Source organism: Ochotona princeps, chromosome 12 (assembly GCF_030435755.1).
Source record: "Ochotona princeps isolate mOchPri1 chromosome 12, mOchPri1.hap1, whole genome shotgun sequence".
NCBI classification, from domain to species: Eukaryota; Metazoa; Chordata; class Mammalia; order Lagomorpha; family Ochotonidae; genus Ochotona; species Ochotona princeps.
The window spans coordinates 8,653,537-8,680,877 of NC_080843.1; the positions used below are offsets into that span (position 1 = coordinate 8,653,537).

Sequence of the window (27,341 nt, forward strand, 5' to 3'; positions counted from 1 at the left end):
GGGGGCGGGCGTCCCGGGCTCGTGGAGGCGTCTGCGAAGGCTGCGCACCTGTGCCCAGGCGTGTGGCCAGGGGCGGCCCCAGGTGAGGAGCGGTCGCGTGTTTGCGTGGTTGCATGGGGCTCCCTTTGTGTGCAGTTGTCTCGACCTTGAGGGGTACCGGGGGGAAGAGGGGGCGCCGCTGTGGGTTTGGTGAGCGAGGCCCGGGGCGCGTGCACGCGGGGAGCGGAGCCGGCCGAGGGCGTCCGGCCTGCAGAGGGCGCCGCCCCGGGCGGCCTGGGTGCCGCGGCGCCGGCCCAGCTGGCCATTTCCGCTCGGCGACCCCGACTGGGTGGCAGGTGAGGCCGTGCGGGGCTGGGAAGAACAACCCGGGCACCGGGCAGCAGCTTACGTCCGACCCTCGCGCGGGGGACAGTCGGGGCGTCGCGCCCTGCGCGGCATCCGGGCCACTGGGCGTGCAGGCGGGAGGCGACGGGGCCGGCGGAGCGGGCGGCGCCGGGCTGGACCGGCCGCGCGTGGGGCGCCCTGCGGGGACCCAGGCGGGAGGAGGGCTGGGGGAGTGGGCAGCGCCGGGCTGGACCGGCCGCGCGTGGGGCGCCCTGCGGAGTCCCGGGCGGGAGGAGGGCCAGCTGGGTGTCTCCTGAGCGCAGGACGCTCCAGTCATACCGCTTAACAAGCGCTGTTGCTTGGTGCGCTTGGCTCCCTTTTGCTTTCCAAGTTTCCGGAGAAATTTCTCTTGCTGCCTTTAATCCCCTTGTGCGGTTTTATGTCGTTGGGCGGGAAAATAACACACCCTCTGGTCGCGCACGGCTCCCGCTGAAGCAGTAAGGGTCTAGACTTTCAGCCTTAAGAAAAAAAAAGTTTGAAAGCTGAGTTTGCAAAGTTGAATTGATTTCTCTTGGCTGCGGCCTTTGGAAATGGATTGCGCTGGTTGCCCTTTCCAACCAGGGCCTCGCATAACTGGTAGACCTGGACAAAAAGCGTGGCGATCATGGCTAGTGTCTAAGAATTCAGGTGGAAGCTTTGTGAATCAAGTGGGGAGGCCCTCCCTGTGACACTGGCATCCCATGTGGCCGCCAGTTTGTGTCCTGCCTGCTGCATTTCCCATCCATCGTCGCTGCTTGTAGCCTGGGAAAGCAGCCGCTGGTGGCCAAGTGCTTGGGACCCTGCACCCAGGCAGGAGACCTGGGTGAAGCTCCTGACTCCTGGCTTTAGCCTGACGCAGAACTGACTGCTGCGGTCATTTGAAGAGTGAATCAGCATATGGAAGATCTCTCTCTCTCTCTCTCTGTCTCTCTAATTCTGCTTTTCAAATAAATAAAAAAATTTTTAAATGACCATGGTCAGCCATCTCTAGAAATAATCAGTGTGAGCAAACCTGGGAAACCTGGGCTACTAGAGAACGGATTCAGAAAGCCTTGGTCATGCAAGGCGGGTCCTCCGCAGTTGGAGATGCGGTTATGCAGTGGGCCCAGCAGAAGGTCTTGTTTAGGTTTCCAGGCACGCCCAAGTCTGAGGGCTGTAGGCGGAGCTTATGCGTGTTATGGTCTACCAACAAGCCGTGCCTGTGAAGTCCCTGGGTCTGTGGGGCATGGTGAAGTCAGAGATGCGGCGCGATGCCAAGAAAGAAACTGGAGCCATCCTGCCAAAGGAGTGCTGATGCGGAGCCTTCTCTGGAGGAATGGGCAAGGTTAAGTGTGCACTGGACCTTGGTGGAGGGTGGGTGTTCCGGGGCAGAGCAGTGGGGCTGTGGCATTTCCAGCACAGAGATAAGAAGGGGAGGAGAAAGTTTGGAGGAAGGTGAGCACTCGCCAGCTGCGCTGCCCACCAGGCGCAGGGAGGATGAGAGCCAGGGTGCCTGCACGCAGAGGCTGTCTGCTCACTGCCCTGGACTCGGAGTTTCCTTCGCTAGGAAGTTTTACGGGAACATAGAAGCACAGGGACACTGGATCTCAATCGATTTTACCATTCCCGTTTACCTGAGGTTTGTTCCATGCAGTGTGACGTTTCACCCCTAAGTAGTTCAATATGTACCTCCCGCAAAAAGCTGCATTTTCTTTTCTTAAACATTTATTTACTTGTGGGCCTGGTGCAATGGCTCAATGGTTAAATTGTCACCTTGCAAGAGCTGGGATCCCATATGGGCACCAGTTCATGTTCCAGCTGCCCCACCTCCCATCCAACTCCCTGTTTGTGGCCTGGGAAAGCAGTTGAGGACAGCCCAAAGCCTTGGGACCCTGCACCTGTGTCGGAGACCTGTAGAAGCTACTGGCTCCTGGCTCCTGGCTTCAGATTGTTGCAGCTGCTTGGGAAGTGAACCAGTGGGCAGAAGGTATCTCCTTCTCTCTGTAAATCTGCCTTTCCAACAAAAATGAATAAATATTTAAAAATATGTATTTATTTGTTTTTTTCATTTTTTCCATTTTTTATTATTAAAAATATGTGTTTATTTGAAAGGCAGAGAGAGCGAGCGAGCTTCTGTTCTACCCAAGAGTGGGGCCAAGAGCAGCCTGAGTGAGGAGCCTGGAACACGTGTGTGGCGGGGCCCCAAGCGTCTCAGCTGGGAGCTGGATTCAAAGCAGAGCAGTCAGGACTGTAGCACCCACTTGGGGTGCCAGCATCATTGGTTGTGGCTTAGCCTATTATGCCTTAACGCCAACCCCGGGCGTTTTCTGACGTAACCATATCATTGCTTTAATTAAACTGGAGCTAATTTATGTCTTCTGGATCCCGGCCCATAGATGGCCCTGGTCCGCCTCCAGAATACACTTACATTTATGGTTACTGTGCATCGAAATGCAGCCACCAAGGAGTGTCCACGCAGATACAGCTTTTTTTTTTTTTTAAGATTTATTTATTTTTATGGGAGAGGTGGCTAAGACAGAGAGGAAGATCTTCCGTCCGATGGTTCACTCCCCAAGTGGCCGCAACGACTGGAGCTGGGCCAATCCGAAGCCAGGAGCTCTTCCGGGTCTCCCACGCAGATGCAGGGTCCCAAGGCTTTGGACCGTCCTCAGCTGCTTTCCCAGGTCACAAGCAGGGAGATGGATTAGAACAGACGCCCATATGGGATCCCGGTGTGCAAGGCAAGACTTTAACCACTATGCTATTGCGTCGGGCCCATGGCTTATTTTTGGAAATAGTTGTGAGCCACAGTTGACTGACACTGAAACCCATGGTATGTGCGTGAAACACCACCAGGGTTCTTAGCCAGAGGGCACTTCCTTTGTTCTGCGTGGACCAGGCCAGCAGGTGTGTGTGTACCTGTCTCAAATATTTTAAAAGAGAAGAAGGTGCTGCCTCCCTTTGCCACGTGCGGGAGACCCGATGGAGCGCCTGGTGCCTTCCTGCCCGGCCCTGGCTGCTGAGGTCTCGGGGAGTGAGCCAGGGAGGGGAAGATCTGCCCTGCTGTCGCTCACTCTGGATCGCCCTGTATTTTAAGCACATAAATATGCAAATCTTTTTTTTAATCAATCGAGTTTTCACATTCCCTTATCCTTTATTTTTAACAGAATGGTTGCATGCTTTCATTAATCATAGAAATGTGTACATAGTTAAACTGTTTAAAATTGACATTTTGAAAACGTTTATTTATTTATTTGAAATTCAGGGTAACAAACAAGTGGGAGGGAGATGAATATCTGCTGGGTCATTCCCCAGGTGGCTGTGATGACCAGGACTGGACCAGGACAAAGCCATGTGCCCAGAAGTTCATCTGGGTCTCTTGCCTGTGCCCAGGAGCCCAAGCACTTGAACCATTGTCTGCTACTCCCAGGTGTGTTAGCAGGGAGGGAATTGGATCAAGAAGAAGACAGCCAGGACGCAAACTGGTGCTCACATGTTGGATGCCGGTAATGCGAGTAGCAGCTTAACCCACTGTGCCACAACGCTGCTGTGGTTCCGTGTGAATTTTGGTGGAGGTTGATATGAACTGTCATCATAGTCCTGATCCAGGCAACCCGAGCACCAGGGGAGAACAACCCCTCCTCCTACTTGCTTGGAGCCAGACCCTTGCCCTGCGCTGACCTGCGGCAATCGTGAGCAGTTCACCATCTCTGCAGGGTTCACCTTCCCCGGGTCCAATGCGGGCAGCGATGCAGCATGCAGCCTCTGAGATGGGCCTCTTTCCCACAAATGCCGCTGTGCCATGTGCGTGTGGATGTTTTAAGACACTTAATTGAAACACAGAGAAAGAGAGAAACTCTTTAATCTTTAAAACTCTTTAATTTGGAGAACACTCTCCAAATGGCCAGAACAGCCAGGGACTCGGTCAGGCCAGGGGTTCGGCCAGGCCAAAGCCAGGCGCTCAGGTTATCCCTCTGGGTCTCCCACATGGGTTCAGGGGTCCAAGGATGTGGGCCAGCCTCTGCTGCTCTGCCAGACTGTTGGCAAGACGCTGGATCAGAGGCGGGGTAGGCAGGACTAGAACCAGAGCCCATACGGGATGCCGGCACTGCAGGTCAAGGCTTAGCCTGCGTGGCGTGGGCCCCCAGAAGTCCTTCACCCGACTGAGAGATGGTGTTTGGTGCAGGTGACTGGGTAGCGGTGCGTTGGCCCCCGTGCGGCATCTGCATCTTGTGAGCCTCGCGTCCCTGCTGTATTGTTAGTGAGTGCTGGTGCCCTGTGCCAGCCCCGTTGGTTGTCCGTTAGACTGCTCCGCGACTGGCTCGTCATGTGGGAGCCGACTGGATGGTGGATGGCCTCACTGTGGTGGCCGTCAACATAGCTTGAATGGCCCCTGTGCTGTGCCTGCCTGCAGTCCGAGCTTGCACCGTGTTTCCCTCTGCCTTAGTAAAGCACGGTGAACTTGGGGGGAAACCTCTGGAACTCTCCACTGGTGAAGTAGAGGCACTGTGCCTCTCACTACACGTGGCTCAGGGAGGTCACCCCACGCTGGCGAGTGGGGCCACTCGGGTTTGCCTCTTGCTGCTGGAGAGCTGCCGAGCCTCGGCCCTGTCGACGGTGGTCCTTCCTCGCAGGCAGGGGGCCTTGGATGGGAACCCAGGCCAGCAGGGAAGGTGGAAGGTGGGTGGCCTGGTAGGTTGGGAAGGCTGTGACTCGGAGCTCTGAGGGACACGAGACTTGGAAGCTGGGGTTCTGAGAGGCAGAGAAATGGGTGCACTTCTGCGGCCAGGTCAGTGAGATTACAGTCAGGGCAGACTGGGATGAATCGGAAGAATGGAGGACAGTCAGGTGTCACCTCAGTTGGACTGTGTTGCGTTTAAAATGTGGCTCACAGATCTCCTTTAAAGTCCTTTGAAATTGGTAAGTAATTTATGCACGTATATACACATGGGGGAGGGCGGATTGGAAAGACTAATGGAAATGTGCCGGGGCCTTTAGCCCAGGGGTTTTAGAATATCAGCCTCGGGCTGGCGTGGTAGCCTAGCTGCTAGAGTCCTCCCCTTGTATGCACTGGGATCCCGAATGGGCACCGACCCCGGAGGCTCTAGTCTTCTGGCTTCGGATTAGCTAAATTCTGGCCATTGCCGTCACTTGGGGAGTGAATCAATGGATGGAAGATTTTTCTCTCTTTTTCTCTTCCTTTCTGTATATCTGACTTTGCAATAAAAATAAATAATTTTTTTAAAAAAATTAAGACCAAAAAAAAATGCCAGCTTCATACATCTGCTGCCCCCTGGTGGCAGTGCAGTAAGCAGTGCTGGGCAGAGGTGCCTTGGCCTTTGGCGGGCTGGGAGGCGTGGCCTCTCGGCTCCGTGGGGTAGCCACCCTTGTTACTGTGTCATCTCGGGTAGATGACTCAGTGCAAGGTCTAGATTCCATGTTCTTCAACTTCAAAACTAAATTTCTAACTGCTAATTTTTAGCATCTCGTGATTCTGCAATGGCATCAGTAGGCAGCTGTCAAGGAAGCAGGTTCTAGAGCGTGTCTGGAGGCCCTGGGACGCAGCGGCAGCAGCAGTGTGCGAGTCACTCGCAGGGTGAGCCTGCACCATCGTGAAAAGACGGAAAGTTGGTGCTTTTTAATGACTCTGTTGTCAGCGGTAGAATGGCGCGTGCCCCGCTCCGTGGCCAGCAGCCGCCTCCGGCCTCTCCTGGCGTGTACAATCGAAACTGCAGTCCCCTCTGACAGTCCCTTTCACCTCTGCCGCTGCTTCCGCCTCCATGACCTTGGCTGTAGCAGATACCTTACAGACGCATGTGCTCATGTGCGTGTGGCTTCACCGAGCATGATGTTGCGGTTTGGTCGTGTTGCAGGTGGGTCAGAGCCCCCTGCCAATGTCAGGTCGATAGGGTGTGCCCTCTTGGTCTGAGCACACCAGGGTCACTAACCCCCAGGAGGACTTAACCCTTTCCTTCCCTTACAAAGAGAACTTGGTGGCTCGTCCAGCTAACTGGTCCCCAGTTGTTGGTATGAGTGTGTGTGCTGTCGAGGCGCACACAGGCTGTTTGCCGGAGAGAGATGTCCCAGGGTCTGCCACCTACATGTGTGCCACGTACATGTGTGCCACGTACATGTGTGCCATGTACATGTGTGCCACCTACATGTGTGCCACGTACATGTGTGCCACCTACATGTGTGCCACGTACATGGCGTGCGCCCCAGCCTTATCCCAGAGCTGGCAAGGCGGGCACTGGGAGAATTGCCGCCGCCATGGTCGGGCTGCGTGGAACGCTGTGAGTTGCGTGGGGTCAGCCCCTCATGGAGCCCTCAGCATGCTGCCCTGCACAAGCCTGGCCATGGGGCTCTGCTTTATAGGACATGCTTAAGGCGAGGAGTTTTCCTGTTTTCTCGTCCATTTCCTTCAAAGCAGCCCCTCCTTGCTCCTCTCATGTGTGCCTGGAATGTAAGGGACCTCAGCAGATCCCACACCCCTCTAACACCCAGGGGTGCCATTGGACTGAGAAGGAGGCTGGGGCTCAGAGGGCTGGTTGGTAGCCCTTCTGGGCAGAGTGGGGGTGTGAGGAGCACCGTGGGGTCCCCTGCTGACCAGGTGGCCCAGGTGTGGCCACACAGCACAGCTCAGCATCCCGCCGCATCCGCGCCAGCAGCGCCACCATGGGAAGCCCTGCATTTGAGCCGGCTCCACGACGAGTCTGAACCCAGGGCAGGAGGCAGGGCTTGGCCAGTCTTTGGGAAGCAGCTCTCCGAGCGGTCCGCTCCTGCCAAAGGAACCTTGCTTCCGCCAGCAAATGGCAACCAGGGGGGAGCATGGAACAAAGTTCAAAGGAGTTTTACAGTTAGTTAATGGGGTAGTTGTAGGCAGATAAGGTAACACTGACCCCAGGAGTTAAAATGTCCCAGGAATTATTAATGTTTAATGGGAAGCCAGGTGAGGGTGGCTGAGCATTTACTGTGAGCAGTCGAACCTACAGGGAGGAGGTGAGCGTCATGGGGTCCGGCAGACAGGGCTGTGTGTGACCTGTGGGTGGTCCGGGTAGGGGTGGGAAAGGCAGGCACTGTGGTTAGTTACACCCCTGATGGAGGTGAGGGAGCCTGGGCTGTGTGACTTCATTCCTAACCCGTTCTCCCCACGCGCCCTGATCTTCGGGACACTGTGTGGCCCAGGAACATGCTCAGTCCCCAAACTCCTGGGCTGGGGGTCCAGGAAGACTGGAAGCTGCCTTTGGTAGGCTCCTGGGGTTTTCATGAGGAGGATTTGCGTAGCACAGAGAGCACCTCACAGGAAGGGTGTCCCGAGAGCCCAGTGGCTTCATGCTGTGCCTGTGGCATCTGTACTGGGGTACCCAAGGGCACACACGCTCTGAGTGACTGCCCGGCAGCACGGGGCTGGTCCCCTGCCCTCCCCTGGGCATCCTGACTCACAGCGCAGACCACACACTGGGAGTTCATGCCAGTCAGGTGGTGAGGACCAGCTGTGACACTTGCCTGTTGGCTTAGCCTTGGGGGAGCAACGGAGGGCAGAAGGCTTTTGATGGGCGGCTAAGGGAGGAGGCATGCCCGTTGGGTGGGGCGGGCTTTGGTGTCTGTGGCCGTGAACCTGGCCCCTTGTGGCAGCTGGCTGAACTGGGTGGGTCCTGCCGTGGACAGTTGCGTTCTGGGAAGGCAAACCCAGCAGGTGGTCAGAGGGTTGAGGCCAGAGGGAGTGTGGCGGACATGCACGGTGTGTCCCCATCTTGTAGGTGAACGAAAGAGACACACCCACTGTGGTGCTGCTGCTTTTTGTGTTTTAAGGAAGCTCTTTAAGGCTTTCACAGGCCAGCAGGTCCGTGTGGAGGGGCAGCTGCTTGGCTCTGGTGGGGCAACCCCAGGGTGCCGCTCTGGATAGCTCCAGGGAGAGGCAAGAGGTCAGCAGGCCCCGTCCCTAGACTGTGAGCTCTGTTTAGGCCTGGGGTCCCGCGGCACCCAGGGTGCTGGGCTCAAAGAATAACGGGGGGCTTCTGGCGGTGGAGGGGTCTAGTGGAGGCAGGCGTGGGAGCATTTGTCAGCACCTGATTTACCTGCTGAGCACACCGCTTGCTTCTTTTTGTAAGAGTCATTTATTTGAAGGAGTTAGTGGAAGCAGAGCGAGCAAGCCAGTCAGAGCCAGGAGCTTCTGCCTGGTCTCCCACGCAGGCGCAGAGGCCCAACCACCTGAGCCATCCTCTGCTGCCTCCCCAGGCCGCTAGCAGAGAGCTGGTCAGAAGCGGAGCCGCTGACACCAGGATTGGTGTGGAGGGGAGACCAAGAGTGAGAGAAGTGGGTCTGATTGCAAAATCGGGGGGGGGGAACGTGGGCTCCCTCCTGTGGAACTGCGGTCTCTGCTGGTATGCCCAAGAGCTGCAGAGGGGTCAGTCCTGGCTGGGGAGCGAAGGGGACGCCCCAGCTGGGTTGGCGTTCCCACTGGCGAGGATGAGAGAGGGATTGGGTAGCAAGCGGGCTGGACATGGCTATAGCCGCCGCTGGTGTGGGTATACGCTGGGACTGTGGAGCGACAGACTCCAGCCCCCACTGGTACTCACGAGAGCCAGGTTGGGTGTAGGACAGGCTGGGCTAGGTGTTGACTCGCGCTGAACCATGTGAAAGCTGGTCTGGGTGCGGACCAGGTGTCGCTGGGCTGCAACAACCAACAACAGGAACCAGAATGGGTGTGGCCAGTTGAACAAGGCCAGGAGAGGAGGTGGACAAAGTCATCCTGGGCCAAGGGCTCACTGGTGTGTGTGAAAACTGCCACTGGGAAGACTCGATGGAGGAGCTTGGGAAACTTTTCCTCGGGACACAGTCCCTGCAGGAGAGCACAAGAAGCAAGGCAAGGAGCAGCCCAGACCATACCAGGTCACAGTACCCTCCGGCACACACGTGGATCAGGTCTGGGGACAGACCAGTCTGGGCCAGCACATTACACCCACTGGCAGATCTGAGAACCAGGGCAGGGGCAGGAGGAGGCAGATCAGGCCGCAACACCAGCCAGTTCACATGAGGGCTGGGACAGCAATCAGACTGGGCTGGGATAGGCTGCAGCACCCACCAGCCAGAGCTGGAACAGGGCGGCAGGCTAGACCGGGGCAGGCTAGACCAGGCCAGGCTGCGCAATAATATTGATTGTGGATGCTGAGGTGAGGCGAGTCATGCCAGCCTGGCCCAGTGGGGACCAGGTGTGTGAGTTCCAGGGACTGGGGATCTGACAGGGCTTGAGTAACTTAGCTCAGGTCCTGGGGCCTGCCTGTGAAGTGTGTGCCAGGTCTGTGGGCCCCAGGGGTGGGGGATCTGGTGAGACTTGGGTCGCCTGGCCCGGGTCCTGGTGCCTGCCTACTAGGTGGGTGCCAGTTTCGTGAGCCCCGGGGGTGGGGGATCTGGAGGGACTCGGGTTGTCTAGCCCGAGTCTTGGGGCTGCCTGTGAGGTGCGTGCCAGGTTTGTGAACCCCAGGGGTGGGGAATCTGGCGAGGATTGGAATGCCTGACCCAGGTCCTTGGGCTCGCCTGCAAGAACATGTCCTACTTAGTAAAAAAGGCAGAGCAGTGGACACAGGCCCTGTTGTAGAAGCAGGATGTGGCAGCACGTTTGGTGCTGTAGCAGCAGGAGAACAGAGCAGGCTGAACAACTACCCCAGGAAAAAGGTGACAGCGAAAAATCTCGGTGAATGGAGACTTGAGGCTTACTGTGTCAGCCAGTGGACATTGGGAAGGTGGCTTCATCCTTGGATCAGTGAAACCGACAGCATTCCAGACCTATCCAAAAGACTTGGGCAGAACCCTCAGAATATGTGCACAGTGAGACTCTGGGTTGATATGAGGTGGCAGTTCCTCATCCCTGGGGACTGGGATGTTTGGAAAGTCATGAGTGGCTTCCTGCTTTGTCTCCCCCCTTCCCCCAGATACAACAAGAACAAATAGCAAAATTGGAGACAATGAGTTCACCCAATTTTCCCTAAGTCTTGATCCTTCCCACCCTGATCAACCACGTGATAATTATAAAAAAATAAAATTAAAAAAAAAAAAAAAAACGGAGCTGCCGGGACATGAACTGGCTCTCATATGGGATACTGGCATTGCAGGCAGCAGCTTTACCCACTGTACCACAACACCGACTCCTGTTTACCACCTGCATCCCCACAGGCAGTGCCTGAGGGTTTCAGTCGCCCACAGCCCTGCAAGCCCTTGATCCAGGCTTTTCAACTGAGCCACCCCCAGCAGGTGCGTGACATGGCTTTGGTTTGCATTCCCCATGCCGATGGGTGCCTTACACACGTGACATCTCTCTCTGCCAGAGCACCTGTCGGTTTTCCTGTTTCCCCTTGGTGGAGTTTCCTCATGACTTGGAAGAGTTTGCAGTTGCTGGGTACCAGCCCCTTCCTTGGTGTGTCATGCAGTTATTGAGAGGCAGAATTACAGAGAAGGAGAGCCAGAGAGAGGAAGAGAGAGAGGGCTTCATCCATGTTTCGTTCCCCAAATGGCCACCATGGTCAGGCGGGCCAGGCTGAGCCCAGGATCTGCCATGTGACTGGCGGGGCCCAAGGGCTTGGGCTGCCTTCTGCTGATTTCCCAGGTGCGTCAGCAGGGAACTGGTTTGGAAGTAGAGAAGCTCTAACTCAAGACAGTGTCCATATGGGATGCTGGTGGAGGCTTAACTGGCTATGCCACAGCCAGCCCCTAAAGTTTTAAGTTTTGAAGCAACCCGTATTTACTCATGTCTTCTGTTAATTATTTGTGTCCTAGGAAAAGATTTCCTTGCTGGAATTTTCGCTGTGCATGTGGGTGAACTTTGAGTTGGTGCAGGCATGGGGGAGGGGGTGGTCTGACCTGGGTGGACCCGCAGCTGCTGCCTCTCCGAGGTTGATACACTGTGAACTCCTTGGGCACCTGTAACCCACAACTGCTGTCCTGTACAGGCGTGGGCCCACTTCTGAACTGGTTGTTCTGTTGACTTAACTCACTTTTATGTCATTGAGATATAATTCACATATCATAAAACTCACCAATTGAAAGTGTCGAAGTGGGTGCTGAGCATTTCGCAAGCCTGGGCAGCCGTCGCCCTGTCTGAGCCCTTGCCCTGAGCCTGGGCAGCCATCACCCTGTCCGAGCCCTTGCCCTGGGCCTGGGCAGCTGTCGCCCTGTCCGAGCCCTGTGCCCTGTTACTCACGAGGGCGTGTCCCACTGATCTTCAGGTCCGCTTTCTTTGGTTTGTTTATCTAACTTTACTCTTGACTTTTTTATCGCAGCTTTGCAGTAACCATTAAAACACAGGCTTTGTTTCTTTTTTTTTTTTCCTTGTGTTTGACTTTTATAAATCCTTTGAACTTTATTATATACATCTTGGAATCTATTCATCAAGTTCTTTTTTATTATTATTATATTTTTGACAATCTTTACAGAGTTAATTAGGGTAAAAAGGTTCAAGGGCTATAGGAAAGTGGGTAAGACTATTATTTCCATATAGTTTCCTTCATGTATCTGAGGTAAAGGGGGATTTTAAGGGAGAAGCCCTACCCGGTCTCCCACCCACCCCAAGTCCCGGATGTGGGGCATGCTCTGAGATACTTGCTCAAGTGGTTTTGATAGTTCACCAGTTATGAATCGCTGCCAGTCTCACCACTCCATGCATGATGAGGTCGTTGAAGAATCCACTGATTGACATAGTTCATCATAGAGTCTCCATGTGCCCAGTATTTCGCTGCCAACATATAGCTGAGGTGGTTGATTTACTTGTTCTGTCTTCTGTCTTTTCTTGGTTAGGGTTCTGAGTCCGCCATTTCAGTTGGGGAGATCCCCAAAGAAACTTTGTCTGAGGTGTTCCCAGACCAGATTCTTGTATGAACTAGCAAGTACAAGCCCAGCACAGTCCATCACCACGATCAGCTGGTGGTTGCAATTGCTGGGTTGGTTCTGTTTTCAGCCCCGACTTCCACTGGAACCAATGGGTGTTGCAGTCCAGCCTGGTTCTTCCCAGCACATACTCGGCCCTCCCATAAACCAGTGGGAGCTGCAGCCCATTCAGAGTGACCCACAATAACCCCCACCAGGCCCGTGCCCTAACCTGGTTTGCCAGCCTGTGTAACAGACTGGGCCAGTCTGTCCCACATCATATTTGGCTCTCGTATATGTCGATGGGTATTGAAGCTTAGTTCCATCTAACCAGCTCAACTGTCCAGCCCTCACGGATGTTGTTGAGTGCCTCTCTGTCTAGCCACCCCAGCCCCTCTCCTAGTTTCTGTGCCCTCCCATGGGAGTGGTAACCCAAGAGGGAGGAGCCCACTATTTCCCTCCCAGGTCTCACTCACTCCTGGATTATGCACTCTCCAGGTGGTTCTGTGGTTTGACTTGACAGAATTAGCCCCCAGTGCCAGCTTCTGCCAGCTGATGCTGCAGTTAAGCCCAAACAACCCTCACCCACTCTAATTTTGTTTGCAGCAATAGGAATGATCCGTCTAGCCTGGCTTTTCCCTGATCTAGTCCACATGAGGCACACAGGTGTTGTAGCCCTGCTTAATCTGCTCTGCCCCCATCCCAGCTCATGCTCTCCAGTGGGAGTAGCTGTCCAGCAAGGGGACCACCCCTTATTCCTCTGTCGGCTCTGCCCCCTCCATTCCTGGTTCTCACACGTGCTGGTTGGGTGCTGCAGTCACATCTGGTACAGGCAACCTCACCCTGGCATTCCATATTGTGCACTGGTTTTTGTCGTGACCAAACCCAGCTCGACCCACACTCTGTTCTGGTGCTTGGATTTGCCAGTGGATGACATGAACTGATTCAGCCTGGTCTGCCCCCGACCCATGCCAAATGTGTCATTCATCAGGTTCTATAAAAGAAAAAAAAAAGTGCTTCACCTCTGTGAAGACTGATGAGGGACCAGCACCATGTGGCGGAGTGACCAGGCAGCACAGATTGCAGCACTGTGAGTCCTGGCTGCTCTCTTTCCGATCCAGCCCCCTGCTGATGCGCCTGGGAGAGCAGTGCAGGATGGGATGGCCCGTGCGTCCTGTGGAGACCAGCACGGGGTTTAGGCTCCTGACTCTGGCCTTTGCAGCCATGTGGGGAGAGTGAATCAGCAGGTGGAAGATCTGTTTCTCTCTGTCTCCTCGTCCTCTTTCTAACACTGCCTGTCAAATGAATGAGTAAATCTTAAAAAAAAAAGAGTATAGTGACTCAGTGTCTTAGTTTGGAAATGAATATTTTCACAATCTAAAAACTTCTAATCAATGAAAATAATCTGTTGCTTAGATTGTGAATTTCTGTTCTGTCCAGTCTTTAGAATTTCCATTCTGTGGGTCTTGCATATATGTTGGGAAATCTGACCCTGAGTTTCTCAGATGTATTGGTCCTGTTACAAATGATTTGGACTTAAACCTCAAGTTTCAGTTTTTTTTCAGCTATTGGTTTTTATATATTGACCTGATATTTTTGCTGGACTCATTGGTTTTAGCATCAATATGGTAGATTCTATACCTTCGTGTCAGCTGCTTAAAAAGTTCTAATTCTTATATACTTACACTTTTCCTCCTCCTCCCTTTAACATGGTGTCCTGGTATCCGAGTTGAATGCAGGTGGGGAGCAGATTGCCTAGCTTTGCTTCCCACCTGGGGACCTGTGAACTCACTGCCACCAACAGCTCATGGAACATCCCAAGGGCAGGACTCAAGCAGTGGAGCCCAGGAGGAGGGATGGGGCAGGGGGAGCCCGGGAGGCTGGTCTGTGCAGGGGGAGCCCAGGAGGCTGGTCTGTGCAGGGGGAGCCCAGGAGGCGGGTCTGTGCAGGGGGTGGCAAGGAGGCAGGTCTGTGCAGGTGGAGCCCAGGAGGCTGGTCTGTGCAGCGGGAGGCCAGGAGGTTGGTCTGTGCAGGGGGAGGCCAGGAGGCGGGTCTGTGCAGGGGGAGCCCAGTAGCACTTTTGGTGATGAGCAGTAAGGGTTTTTGTGAAGACTTTAGAAAATGGTTCTTGGGCAGCAGGTAGCCATTACAGCTGGTAGCTGTCTTCAGACTGACCCCGAGAGACAGCTCTGAATGGCCCAGAAATAAGATGAACAGAACCTGAGCTTCAAATCTTGGCAGTCGCCATCTCTCTCGATGTCCCATTCTGTGAACTGAAACCAGCTAGTATTTCATTGAAGAAGGGAAAAAACAAAAAGTGTGACACTGGCTTTAGTCTTCCCATGGATGCCCTTGATCAAATGCACGGAGTCCCGTCCACTCTCACTTGGCTGTTTGTTGGACATCTTGCCCGAGGCCTCTTGGGCCTCTGTTGCAGTGGTGGTTATTCCATGTAACGTGTGGTGCTCCAAGCATGCATGCCTGCTGGCGGCCTGTTCCCCTGGGCTGCTGGAACCTCCTCCTCATATTCTTCCTTTTCTATTATTTGGAAATTTCTTTCTTTTAATATTGTTACCACTTCTTCATCACGTGTTTGGTGATGAAGCCATCTGCCTCTGTGTGCATTAGAAGGACATGCTTGTTAAGTAGACCCTGGGCCGTGTGGGCTTTGAGCGCTTGGCACCTTCGCCTCTAGCCCAGGTGTGCAGGTCATGGGTGCGTTCTCTCACTGTCCTTCCCGCATCCAGTTTGCGTGGCCTGTCCACTCTGCTTTCATGCTCTCCCTCGTGTCAGGTGGGACAGCACAGTGACGTGGCTCACTGCTCCCTCGTCCCTGACTTCCCAGGGTCCTGGCCACGCTTCCTCAGCCTCCCCATCTGTGACTTCCTGGAGATCATTATAGTTAGTTCCAAATTTAGGCTATTCCTCAAGCCCTAGAAACTTCCATTTGCAGTTCTAAAACATGGACATTCTCTTGTGGAACTGTAATGCCTTTTTTTAAAAAAAATTAATTAGTTAATTGTCTTAAAAGCAGAGTCAGATCTCTTCCATCCACTGGTACACCTCGCAAATGGCTGCCATGGCCGGATCTGGGCTGGTCCGAAGCTGAGAGCCAGGAACTTCTTCCAGGCCTCCCGTATCAGTGGGAGAGGCCCAAGCACTTGGGTCGTCGGCTGCTGTGCCAGGCGCATGAGCAGGGAGATGGATTGGAAGTAGAGCAGCCAGGACACAAAGCAGCACTTGTACGGGATGCCAGGATTCCAGGAGGCAGCTTCACCCACTGCACCAGAACGCTGACCCCAGGAAAACTGCTTCTCTCAGGCGCTTTATCGGGCAGCTGATCAGCCCCAGAGCAGCAGTGGCCTGAAGTGGCATCCCATTACGCGATGCCAGTGTTGCAAGCATCAGCTTAGCCTTCGGCCAAGCCAGCCCCTTCTCCGTTATCCGAAGCTGCGTCACATTGCTGTCGCGTACCTGTCTGCTGGCCCTTGGCTTTCATACGCTGCCAAGTGGCCTTCCTCTGGGGGTATGCCACCTCTTTTGCTGACGCCTGCCAGGCCGCCTTCCCCCATCATGCGGCCATACAGACGGAAGCTTCCAGAGCGGAGATCGGGAATGACTTGGACCTCATGGCACACTGGCCCCACAGCAACACAGTTGTCTGCACCCCTGTCCACTTCGCCTGAATCCGTCTGCTCTCTGTGTAGCCTTGTAGTAGACTCTGTTGTTTGTTCTGGGGGTGCTCTCCTGCACCCCCACCCCACCCTGCTCCCCAGTGCATGTCTCTCCCCGCCCCCAGTGTGTCTTCCCATCGGCTCCCCGTGGGTAGCAGCTCATTAAGAACAAAGACCCGCAGACTCGGGCACCCCGCACAGCGGCTGGCCCGAAGCCAAGACTCTGGCCGCCCTGAGTGCGTGCGTGCAGGCATGCGTGACCTTCCAGCCGGCCTGGGCGAACCCTGCACCGGGCAGCTGGTACTGACAGAAGCTCACACCGGGGGTCGTTCCTGGCCTCACAGAAGCCTTCAGGCAGTGCTTTGGTCTTTAAGTGGGCAAGAGAAGGGCTCAGAGTGCCACCCCTGGTGCAGCAGCAAGCAGGCTGGGGGTTCGGGGGCAGCAGGCGGGCTTGCTGTCTGCTCTCCGTGTTTTCCTCCCATTGGGATGGGGGTTGGGGGAAGCATGTGGGTGTTCCACGTCACAGCTGTGCTGTTGTCCATTATGCAATGGGACAGCACCTGTGTGGCAGGGCTGTCAGGACTGGGGAGAAGGCTGCGTTCCCGGGACCCCCCGCACCTGCTTTGCTCCCTCTGTCCTGGACAGACAGGGCTAGTGTCACAGCTCAGGCTCCAGCCGTGGACTGGAAACTTCTGGGACTGGCAGTATCATAGCCCAGCTTGCAGCCCAGGGGGTGTTCACGCGGGCCCTCAGATGCCAGCACCCCACCAGCTGCCTTGGTGGGCATCCCCGCTTTCTATTCTTAGAAGCCAGTGCCCAGGGCAGTGTGGCAGCCCTGGCCATGAGACTGGAACCTGCCCCCTGGAAAGTTGCTCACTGCAAGGTGGGAATGTGGGAAGAGAGAAATTCCATTGCTTGAGAGCGAGTGAATTTGTTGTCCTAGGAAACGGGGCCGCGTGGGCCTAGGTTTTGAATCCAGAGGTCAGAGCAGCTTCTTGGGTCCAGCTCTCCTCCACCTTCTCCTTCCTCCCCTCCCTTCCCTCCCTCCTCTCCCCTCCTCCAATCCTGCCCCCTGCCCCACTCCTCAACCCTCTCCTCCTCCCCCACTGCCCTCCCCACCCCTGTCCTCCACTGCCAGGCGTGGGCCCAGCTGCACAGCTGCTGCTGGGGCTGGGTCCTGGCTTTCCGATTGACCTTTTTTGTATCAGAGAAACAGAGTTTCCCAGCCGCTGGTTCGCTGCCCACATGCCTACAGTGGCCAGGGCAGGGCCAGTTAAAGCTGGGGTCTGGGAATTCCATATAGAGCCCATGAGTAGCAGGATCCCACTTGTCACGTGCTGGCAGCCACGCCCTCAGGGCACCCAGCCTGTTTTGTTTAGAGAGATGGGTGTGTTTCATCTGTTGGGTTCAGTCTCACAGGATGGGACAGTGGCTCAGTGCCACAGGGTGGGAGAGCACTGGGACTGGGCCAGAGGCAGAGGCGGAGGACTGGCTCTCCGGGAACTCCTGCTGGGGGCATCGCCTGACCTCCAGGGTGCTCTGTAGAGGGAGCTGCAGCTGGGCAGAGCCAGGACTCGAACCAGGCCCTCCAACCGCACTTGGAAAGCAGTTGACATGAACTGGGGCCCACACAAGTTGAATGTGGGGTTTTTGTTTGTATGTATGTATGTTTTGTTGAAGATTTGATTTGTTTATTTGAAAGAGAGAACCCGACCACCTGACATGACAGTTCAGTATTGTATCACTATGGCTGGGCCAGGCCAGAGCCAGGAGCTGCTTCCGGGTCTTCCGCCCGTGTGGGTGCAGATCTGGGAACATTATCGGGGGCTAGATCGGAAGTGGAGCAGCCGGACTTGAACCAGCACTCATACAGGACGCCAGTGCCGCATACCTGCTGCACCACACGCCAACCCAAAGTTGAGTTTCAAAGAGGCTAAAGCCAGGGCCTTCGTTAACCCCGAGGTATGGTTGGTGTGTGTGATGCGTGACCCTCAGGCGGCAGCACCACTGGTTTGCCCTTCTGGGGAATTCTGAGACAGGCCGTGGGTGTGCCTCATGCCAGGCCCCAGTGTTGGCAGAGTGAGGAAGGGCTTCCTTGGCTTGGTCCGCTCAGAGTAGATGGGAGGGAGGGGACTTCCTTCTGGATTCTACCCTCATCTTTGATTTTTAAGAAAGTGGTTTGGGCCAGGAGAATGGTGCCATGGTCAGTCAGGGGCCTGGCACTTGGCAGCCAGGGTAATGGAGCTGTGGTCAGCGAGGGGCCTGGCACTTGGCAGCCAGGGTAATGGAGCCATGGTCAGTGAGGGGCCTGGGACTTGGCAGGCAGGGTAATGGAGCCATGGTCAGTGAGGGGCCTGGGACTTGGTGGCTGTGGAGTGGCCCTATGTTGGCTCTCAATGCTGCTTAAAGCCAAGTGTAACCTAGACGGGCTTCTGGGTAGTGCCCAGCCCCAGAGCTGTCACACCAAGGCTGGTCACCTCTGGCCACAGCCCCTCGCAGCTGCCCACATGGGGTGGGCTGTGAATTTCTGTTGAAGCTGGTGGCAGTGTGGTGTCATTCGCTGCGTCGGCATGCTTGGCATCTCTGATGCCCCAGGAAGCAGGTCTGGCACTCCTTGCTGTAGCATTGGGATCTTGCTGCTTTTGTGGCGCTTGACCTGGGGTCACACACACACCGAAAGGGGTCTGAGTGTTTTGGGGCAGACAGCTCATCAGCCAACAGACCACGTGGCTGAAGTTTTTTGAACAGGTTTTAATCAGTGTTCAAAGAATGGAAGCTCATATCCACGTGTGTGTGTGTGTGTGTGTTGTCCATGACATCTTGGGTCACTTGTGCTGACACGGCCATTACCTGCCCAGCTCTGTGTCTCTCCCTTGGTCTGCTGCGTCCTGCCCATTTGATGACACACAGGCAGTCACCATCCCTTCGGAGGAGACACTTGGCTTTAATTATATTCTTAGCAAAAGCTAATTCTCAAGGCAAGGCTGTCACTGCCACCAGGAGAATCGGGTTCCCACTGCCCACGGGCTGTGCAGCCGGGCCCGCTCCGGTCCCGCGGCTGCTGCATGGAAAAAAGGCCAGGCTGGGGCTCCTGGCTCGGCTGGGGCTCCCGCGGCTGCTGCAGGCACAGAGGCCAGGCTGGGGCTCTCGGCTCGGCTGGGGCTCCTGTGGAACCTGCCGTTTCGGTCTGTGATCACACCCTGCTGGGTATTGGTGCTTCTGGTCCTCCCCCGCCCCCTCTTCCTGGGTTTCTGCTGATTCCTTCTGGCCCAGGGGCTGGGCAGTAGCCCTCCTGCTTGCTTCCATACCCCCTCCGTCTCCCCCACCCCCTCACCCTCCAGCGGCCAGCTGCTGAGGGTCAGTGGGAGCTTGGCTCTGACCAGTGGTCTCAGCTCTCGGCCCTCTGCGCCTCTGCGAGGCTCATTCTCCTGAAGCATGCAGCCAGGAGCGCTGCTGACCACCAGGGCCCGCTGGCCAAGTCTCAGGGCCTCTCAGGGTTTTGAACTTTCACCTGTTCACTTTTTTTTTTTTTTTATAACAAAAGAAATTTATTGTTCAGAGTTCTGGAAGCTAGGAAAGCCAACACCAAGATGCTGACAGATTCAATGTCTAGTGAGAATTATATTCTCTAAGAATACACCTTCTTGCTGCAGCTCTTTCAGGTTTCTCTTACAATTGCCTTTCACAAATGAGGGCTCTGACCTCATGACTCGATCTTCTTTGAAAAGTCTCACAGTGGTTAGGTTTCAACATGTAACATGGGGAAGAAACAAATATTCAGCCCTTGTGGACACTGCTGAGGAACAGCAGTCTCACCTGTTCATTTTGAGCAGCTCTGCCTTGTTATCTTGTCTGAGAGCTGCAGCGCTGCGACTCCTTTCTGTTTTGTTAGCAGAGCACCCCGAGGGGAGGGTGGCTGTGTGGTACTTCTCAGCTCTGCTGCTCTGCGTCCTCCGGTGCGAATGTGCAGACTCCACTGCCCCTTCCGAAAGCAAGCCTAACCCAGCCTGGAAGCATTTCTGAACCTTTTTCTCAGTCCCCACTCGTGTTCTGCCTGTGTCGCGGTCCAGGTCCGTGGAGACCTGCGTGGGGTGCAGCCAGGAGTGGAGGGGGCCCAGGACAAGAGGCTGTTTCTGTCCCGCCTACCTGACCAGAGTTCCCGGGCCAGGCCACAGTGGCCCACAGCCCCTGAGCAGCTGACCCTGACTGTTCCGCCTGGAGCCCTGGCAACGCTGCTGTGTCTGTGCTGTCTCCGTGGCCCGTTGGGTCCACAGAGGGACTGGGTCTAAGGTCACAATTCTTTTATGGGTTCTGCTGGTGGACACGTTCAGGGGAGGAGGGTACACTCTTGGTTTTGATCCTGGGAAGCCTGCCCGACTGGACTCCCTGCCAGTCCTTGGAGTGGGCACCAGCAGGCACCAGCAGACACTGTGGAAGGGGCTGTGCCTGAGCGCTCAGCAGGGGCTGCACTCAGCATGCTGCCAGAGCTGTGCTGTGACCCTGCAGCCGCGGGGGTCGTGCGGTGTCTTGAGGTTTGGTTAGGCTTGCGGTCCATCCCGTGTATCTTGTCGAGTTTATGAACTGTTCTGAAGTCGGACACGCTCCTGGCCTGGAGAGTTCTGGGTGAGGGTTCCCCTCCCTGCAGTGGCTGCACGCTGGGCTGGCCTGCAGCTCACCCTCCTCCCAGGGGCCCGTGCGAGGGGTCCAACTTGGACATGTCATTTGCCCCTAGTGGCACTCACAGGTGAGGTGCACAGGTCACCGCGAGGTCACCTCGACAGCAAGGGCCTGGTGTCGTCCTTGCTGGAGTGTCTGGCGGGCCCCAGATGGCCTTTTCATGGCCACAGAGGTAGCAGGTGCACCAATGCTTGTCTGAGCCAGCGCCAACCCCTGCCCCCACCGTGACTGGCCCCTCCTGCTGCCATCCCTGCTCCCCGGGGAGGCAGTGGGGGGACTTGCCCTGGGTCACAGTCTAAGGGGTGGGGCACTTTGCTCTCTGAGGGCCTGGCGTGGCTGGCACAGCAGGGCAGGAAGGCCAAAGTGCCTGCCCCGAGGAAGAGGCCTAGAGCCCTGCACCTGACATTGTGTGATCCTGTAGGACAGGCCGGGCCCCAGGCCATTAGGCAGTGTTGTTGGGAGCATGAACTTGAGGGTGTGGGTGCCAGCTGTGGCCCAGAGCCTGGCTGGTTCACATTCATTTCGCCATGGCAACACTGCCCCTGCTCCCCTTTGCACCGCAGGCGGGCAGGCAGAGCCAGGGTCCCCAGGGACACACCATGGGATGCTGGGCTCTGCCAGGTGGGTGACTGGCCCTTTGTCCTAGTGCCAGCCCTGCTGGCTGCCTGCCCCAGCACGTGCTCCCAGACCTGGTGCCCGCTGCCAGGCCTCCGTTGGGCTCTGGGCCGGCCTGCTGGGAAGCAGCAGGGGCTGGCAATACCTCTGCTCCCAGCTGGGCCTGGTATTTGGGGCCATGGCCCAGCCTGCCTGTGTGCCTAGGCTCGCTGCCCGGCATGGCATTGGCATTCGGAGTTTGCCAGCTACTGGTTTGCATATTCTCCAGGAGTGCAAGGGGGTACGGTACAGGCCGCTCTGCAGTGTGGGCACCGAGTGTTGGGACCTGCCAGTGCAGCTGCCATAACTACTGTGGCCAGAATGACACTCGCAGAGGTGGCATTCAGGGCGCCCTTTGCACGGAGCCCCAGGCAGTCGTGGGTTGGGGAGACCCGCGGTGTGTGCCCAGGCCTGAGTGGCCAACGGCAGTTCCGGGGCACTCAGTGGGGCTGGCAGGAGGTCAGCGAGGGCAGGAAGCCCTCCTGGCTGCTGCAGAGCCACGGGCGGGCGCCAGAGGAAGTGCATCAAAGCACTGGCAGGATGCGGCCCCGCGCCCTCCTGGCACCGTGGCCCTGGAGCCTTGCAGGGAAGGTGACCTGAGCAGGCTCTGCCAGCAGGCCAGGCCCAAGGTCAAAGTTCACATCATTTTGTTTTTTCATCTGTTTCCTTAAGACACTTCTGAAGAATTCATGTGTGACCGTATCAGACCCTGGAAGCTCTGTCCAGGGACAGCAGAGTTACCGTGGGGGTGGGGATAGGGGTGGGGAGACTCAGAACTTCTGAACAATAAGGAAAATGCCCTGGGCCAGGGGGCCACGGCTGCCAGGGGTCTCACAGGATGGGACAGTGGCTCAGTGCCACAGGGTGGGAGCAGGGGCCGTGCCAGGGCCGCCCCAATGCCAGCAAGAAGTGACGGGCTGAAGAGGCCGGGATGGCAGGGAGGCCAGGCTGCTCAGCAGGGGCCTGAGCACTGCGCCCTTACTAAGGCTGTCACATGGACAGCTGGCACGGTATGTGTTTAGCGCCCTGCCCGGCCAGCTGCAAGCGACAACATGCAGATTTCGGTAACGTTTCCTCGTGTTGTTGGTTTCAGAATACTTTATTAAGACACTATTTTTAAATTTAGCATTTGTATTAGAAGCTGGTGTTCATTTAAATTCCTTTTACAAGAAGACTTAGATGTTTGCCCTTATTTGATTCAGCTGGAATGTGGGCACATGCCTTTTTTTTCCTAAAAGTTTTGATGGGCCCGGCATGATAGCCTAGTGGTTACATCCTCGCTTTGCTTATGTTGGGATTCTGTATAGGTGCTGGTTCACGTCCTGGGTGCTCCTCTTCCCATCCAGCTCCCTGCTTGTGGCCTGGGAAAGCAGTCGAGGACGGCTGAAAGCTTTGGGACCCTGCACCCATGTGGGAGACTCAGAACAAGCTCCTGGCTTCGGATCGGCTCAGCTCTGGCCGTTGTGACCACTAGGGGAGTGAATTGGTGGACGGAAGATCTTTGTCTCTCTCCCCTCTGTAAATCTGGCTTTCCAATGAAAAGAAATCTTAAAAAAAAAAAAGTGTGAAAAGCAGAGATAGATTTACAGGAAGATCTTCCATCCGCTGGTTCACTCCCCACATGGCTGCAGCGGCCAGAGCTGAGCCGATCTGCAGCCAGGAGCTTTTTCCGGGTCCCACGTGTGTGCAGGGGCCTAACGGCTTGGGCTGTCTTCTCATGCTTTTGCAAGCCATGAGCAGGGAGCTGGGTGGGAAGTGGAGCAGCCTGGAGGCCGGGGCTGCAGATGGGGTTTCACCGATGAGGCCAGGGGGCAGCCTCTGTGCTTATTTGCAATCCACAGCCGTTGTAATCTGTAAATAACAGTAACTCTCTTAAATTCTGCCTTTGATGCTCTTGCCACCAGGTGGCCGAGAGGGGAAAAAAAAGGCAGGAAAGCCCAACACTCCACCGCACGTCACTTCCACTTCAGCCATGAGACCTGAAACTAGAGACGCAGCACATCCCGTGGCAGGAAGCCACGGAGCCGGGCCGGCCACGCCACGCCAGGCCACGCTGGGCTGAATGGCCCAGCCCAAGTGCTTGCACTCCCTTCTCCCAGCCAGCGTGGAGCTAACGATTTCCCTTAAGGGAAACTCTGGGAGGGACAAAGTCTAGCTTGAGGTGCCTCCCGGGTCCTGCACACATGATGGTGGCCTGCAGAGCCCTGGCTCACGTGCACTAGGAACCGGCTGCAGGGTCGGCTCCCTGTGTGAGCCCGGGCAGGCTAGACAGCTCTGTGTCCCCATTGCTGCAGCCCCTCTGCCTATGGAAGGGGGGCCCCAGTCACTTCCCGGCATCGGAGGCAGGCGGCCCTTCCCTGCTGCACTTTATCCAGTGGGACAGGCAGCGGCTTGGCTGCACCCACCAGGCTCACAGTGTGCTGTGCCGGCTCCAAGTCAGCAGGGTGCCTTAATCCCCTAATGGGAATTAAGGGTTTGTTGCGTGCCTGACCCTGCTGCTCCCAATCCCCACAGGAACACGGCTCTTCTGGGAGGGTCTGAGACTGCTCCAAACCCGGTCACAAAGGTAACGCACCCGACTTAGGAAGAAGGCAGAAACAAGGACGAGTTTAACTACATGGGTAAACGCAGTAGACAGAATGCAGTCCATTGGGTCGTCCTAGCGGGCTGGAGGTGCTGTAGAGCCCACACGAGGGAGCGGGGTCTGAGCCACACCTGGCACAGTGCCCATGGGCTGGATGAGCTCTGGGGGAACCTGGCCTGGACACAAGCAAATGGTGGCTCCGTGCCCGCGGGCCACTTTCCCAAAGCCTTGCATGGCTGGGTAGTGGTGGTGGCACTTCAGGCAGGCCACCCTGTCAACAAGTGTTTCCCTGCACTTCTTGTAAACCGCAGAGCCCAAGCCACCCTGCGTGATGGTGCTCCTGGCCTAGCTGGGCAGGTGAAGCTGTGTGGGGCACGCCCCAGAGGTACTCCCCAGGCGAGGGGGGTGTGGCTGCAGCAGAGGGTGGGGCGCATGAGGCATGCACTCCCGGGGTGCAAGAGGGCCTCCTTCCACAGCTGCCCATCAGCTGAGCCCACCGGACTGGGAGCCTCGGACCCACTGAGCGGGCGCAGGCCGTGTGCTCCTGTGACACCCAGTGCGGCTGTGAGCAGAGTCCACAGAGGACCAGCACTCCCTCCTCAGCGACGCCCCCTGAGCTCTCTCGCCCACTCTGGGGTGCAGCTTCCCTGTGCAAAGCGGGATAGGGCATGTTTCCAGTCCCCCATTCTGTGTCCTCTTCTGGATGCAGGTGTTCTGCTGTGCTGGCCTTGTCCCCCTCCTGGTCACCTGGGGCTTAAGGAGGGGGGCCCTGCCCCTGACACCCTCACTTCATGGCAGTCTCACTTGTGGGCGCCAGTACTGCATTGTCACCGCTACTCTCATCCCCACATCTCCTCAGCAGGAAGAACAGGTGCTCCTCTTCCTGAATTGGATGCCCTCACCTGCCTTTGCGCCAGCAACTGCCGCTCCTCCCTTGCGCCTCTGGGGCGAGGGACCAAGGCTTGGCCCGAGGGCTGGCTGGCACTGCACAGTGCTGGAACAGGCCCCTTCGTCCACACTGCCTCCCTCCCAGGCTTGCAGCACAAAACATAAGAGAAAGTGCTAGAGCTTGTGGGACACTGAAGGCTGGAGTGAGTGGTAGTGGACTCGGGCCGCCAGTGCCTGCTTACTGGTTGGCTGGCTGGGGGCCGGAGCTCCGGAAGCAGCCCTGGGGTGTGAGCTGCAGCGAGAAGGCTCGGAGTTTATATCCGAGCAGAAACCCCAGTTGCTCACACCCAGCAGAGCGCCAGGCCATAGCTGCCAGTGCTGGGTGTGAGACATGGCGGAGGGTGATGGAGAGGTGGGAGTTTGTGACTGCAGGAGGGCCAGCCAGCCAAGGGCCCCCCTCCTGTCCCGCCTGGCCTCGCCCCATCTTGGACAGGCAGTGACCAATAGGAGGTCCCTGCTGCCAGCGCACAGCAGGGAGGTGGCAGTGGTAGCCCAACCACCACTGCTTCAGCCTGGCCCAGTAATGACTATTGCAGGCATTTGGGGAGTGAACCAATGGACAGAACATTTTTCTCTGCTTTTTTCAAATAAAGAAAAGGGCCCAGCACAAATGGCTTAGTGGCTAAATCCTCACCTTGCACATGCTGGGATCCCAAATGGGCACTGGTTTGTGTCCTGGCTGCTCCACTTCCCATCAGGCTCCCTGCTTGTGGCCTGGGAGAACAGAAGGGAATTATCCAAAGCCTTGGGACCCTGTGGGAGACCAGGGAGAAGCTCCTGGCTCCTGGTGTTGGATCGGCTCAGCTCTGGCTGTTGCAGCCACTTGGGGAGCGAACCAGTGCATGGAAGATCTTTCTCTCTGTATTTCTGCCTGTCCAATAAAAAGTGATCTTTAAAAAAAGACAAAAAGGGGGCCCAGCGCCATGGCCTAGCAGCTAAAGCCCTCACCTTGAACACGCCAGGATCCCATATGGGCGCTGGTTCTAATCCTGGCAGCTCCACTTCCCATCTAGCTCCCTGCTTGTGGCCTGGAAAGGCAGTCGAGGACGGCCCAAAGCTGTGGGTCCCTGCACCCGTGTGGAAGACCCGGAAGAGCTCTTGGCTGCTGGCTTCAGATCGGTGCAGCACCAGCCGTTGCGGTCACTTGGGGAGTGAATCATCAGAAGGAAGATCTTCCTCTCTGTCTCTCCTCTCTGTATATCTGACTTTGCAATAAAAAATATCTTTTAAAAAAAAAGACAAAAAGGGAAGAAGGCAACTTTTATTTAAGTGTGTTTGTGAAACACACACACACACACACACACACACACACACACACCAAGACCCAGGAACTAAACCTGGCAAACTTGTTTTTTAGAAGTTATCATTTGAAAGAGCTACAAGGAGAGAGAGGTCTTCCATCCACTAATTCACTCCCCAAATGGCAACAAGAGCTGGCAGCCGTACCAGGAAGCCAGGAACCCAGAGCTTCATTTGATCTCCCATGTGTGGCAGGGGCCCAAACACTTGGGCATTCATCCACTGCTTTCCCAGGTACCTTCAAAGGAAGCTGGATTGAAAGTGGAGCTGCCAGGACACATACTGCTGCCAGCACTGCAAACAGCGGCTTCATGTACTGTGCTACGACACTGGCTCCACGCATGGCAAACTTTTAACAATTAATAGGAGAAATGGGAGATGAATTAGAATGCAGAGAGTAAGAAAAGGAGAAAGGCCAGAGTACAAGCGGATGACTGGCCCAGGATACCCAACACCTGAACAGCAGGAAGTACAGGACAGGGCAGACAACTCCCTTCGACCCAGACAGGGAGTTCAGAGTCCCAGGGAGACGGACAGACATTCGTCTGAATCCACATCAGAATCGGACACAGAGAATGGCAGGCCGAAGCTCCTGCTCAGCAAGAACAGCCTGTAAGGTCCGGAAGCCAACGAGTTCTAGAATCCTCTGTCAGCCACATCATTCATCAGGAGCAGGAAAGAATGAGCTAAGGCAGGAAGCGGCCGGCAGGCACGGAGGGGTCTGGGATACCCACCAGGGAGACCAGGGCAGCCGCCGCCACGGGGCCTGGATGCAGTGGGGCCCAGTCGGCTAGGAGGGCACCATGGCAGGGCCGGGAACCAGCTCTGGGGTTCTCGGGGGACAGTCGCGGCTCCCACAGGATGCAGTCGCAGTGTGTGCCCAGCAGCTTGTGCCCCGGGTTCCACGTGGCATAGGGTGGTGGCGGGACCGGCCTGGAGCTGCTGCCTGGTTAGGAGGCCCCGCAGCAGGCGGCAAGGGTGGGCCTCTCGCCCCCGTGTTCTGCCTGCGGAGTGCAAAGGTGAGGTGAATTACCACCCAGCAATAAATAGCAAGCAGTAGATGCCACGTGCAGCCTTCTCTTTTAGGGGGAAAAGACATTGAAATGCAGAGCTAGAGAGAGGAAGAAGCAGAGAGAGAGAACTTCTGTCTGCTGGCTCACTCCCCACAAGACCGCTCTGGCTAGGGCTGAGTGGGTGACAGGGAGGGTTCCTCACTCACCTGGAACACCCCCGCATGGAATCGGCCCTGACGGCTGTTGTCGCCATTTAGGGGCGTGAACCAGCAGATGGGAGAGCTTGCTCAC

At 56.3% G+C, this 27,341-nt stretch overlaps 1 protein-coding gene across 2 annotated transcripts in view; it reads left to right on the top strand.

Moving 5' to 3' along the window:
- The window catches only part of GGACT (gamma-glutamylamine cyclotransferase), a 29,127-nt gene continuing 1,786 nt past the window's right edge, over nucleotides 1-27,341 (top strand). Inside the window, exons 1-2 of one of the 2 annotated variants that reach the window (XM_058670628.1) lie at nucleotides 1-82; nucleotides 23,721-23,769. The gene's annotated coding sequence lies outside the window, so the exon portion shown is untranslated. Of the gene's footprint in view, nucleotides 83-228; nucleotides 336-23,720; nucleotides 23,770-27,341 lie in introns of those variants that run through there. The other variant, XM_058670627.1, reaches the window with a different exon arrangement.